The sequence below is a fragment of the Propithecus coquereli genome, unplaced genomic scaffold, assembly GCF_000956105.1.
Source record: "Propithecus coquereli isolate 6110/MARCELLA unplaced genomic scaffold, Pcoq_1.0 Scaffold178, whole genome shotgun sequence".
NCBI classification, from domain to species: Eukaryota; Metazoa; Chordata; class Mammalia; order Primates; family Indriidae; genus Propithecus; species Propithecus coquereli.
The window spans coordinates 4,992,868-4,994,078 of record NW_012142523.1 but is presented as its reverse complement, the minus strand read 5'-3'; the positions used below and the strand labels follow the sequence as shown (position 1 = coordinate 4,994,078).

Below are 1,211 nucleotides of genomic sequence, written 5' to 3'. Positions count from 1 at the left end.
AGGTGCTAAGAGAAGCAAAGGAAATCACCTCATATAAGCAGAAAACAGGCCGCTGGAATGCAAGTCGGCCTCAGTTCCAGTCCAAGAAAAAACTGGGAACGCGATTATTCCCGTCGGAGACAAATCTGGATTATGCCTCTTTCGGCCACAAGGCAGAAAAGAACGGAAGAGGTACTAACTGACTGAGTGCCAGCCACATGCGCCCTAGGAAAAGACAGAACCAGGCCAACGGAGACTAGGTGGGGGAAGGGCACTCAAGAGTTCCGAGAAAAGAAGAAACCCAAATAATGGGGTGCGTACGACCAAAGGGGAAGGGAAAGGAAGTGGACGCCTCCCCCACAAGCAGACTGCAAGAAAAAAAAAAAATGTAGGAGCTATTTGGAGAGAAGGCTGCCCAGAGCCTCCGAAGCTAGGCCGGAGCGATGGGAAGCCCCGAAGGGCGGGGAGGGGGAGGAGCCGTAGGGAGCGAGCCCGCTCAGAAGAGGCCAGGGCGTAAGCGCGGGGGAGCGGCTCCGCGCCAGGCCTTCCAGGAACCCTGACCCAGCAGCCGCAGAAAAAACATAAAAAATGAAATGACTGGAGCCGGCTGAGCTGCCCTAACTTCCATCAGCGGTGTTCACTCACCTAGGTCCGCCTCAGCGATCGCAGCAGCAGCCTCGCAACGGCACAACTGGCCTGAACCTCGCCCCCGCCCGACAGCGCGCCCCGCGTCCCCGCTCTCCGGCGACGGCAGCAGCGGCGTCGCCCCGCGGCCTCCTGGCAAATGTAGTCCTGGGCCCGCCTCTCCTTGCCGACTTGGCGGTCTCTTGAACTACGTTTCCCACAAGACACAGCGAGCGTTGGGCCTGCCGCTTTGCGTCACGCGCCCGGTTGTCGGCAGTCACGTGGGTTGCTCGGTTCCTCCCCTCCCCCCGCCTAGGTGGCCTGGTGAAGAAGGAGGGAGGTGGACGGAAGGGGCGGGAGTGTTGCTGACGCCACTGCCCCCACCATTTTGGAAACGTCCTCGAGGGAGCGCCTGAACCCCACCTACTCCTGGCCAGCCTGCGCTGTGGCAAAGTCTCTGAGCTGGGAATCGAGTCGCCTGGTTTTCAGTCTCTGCCCTGCCACCTCTCGCTTTGTGACCTTGAGCCATCGTCTCCTTTCTGAACCTCAGTTTCCTACGCTGTAACATGAGATTCATGATTCTATCCCACAGAGTTCTTACGAGTCTC

At 59.1% G+C, this 1,211-nt stretch overlaps 1 protein-coding gene across 1 annotated transcript in view; it reads right to left on the bottom strand.

Moving 5' to 3' along the window:
* The window catches only part of THRAP3 (thyroid hormone receptor associated protein 3), a 54,770-nt gene extending 54,052 nt beyond the window's left edge, over positions 1-718 (bottom strand). The window contains exon 1 of the mRNA XM_012642284.1: positions 625-718. The gene's annotated coding sequence lies outside the window, so the exon portion shown is untranslated. The remainder of the gene's footprint in view (positions 1-624) is intronic.
* Positions 719-1,211: the final 493 nt, after the last annotated feature.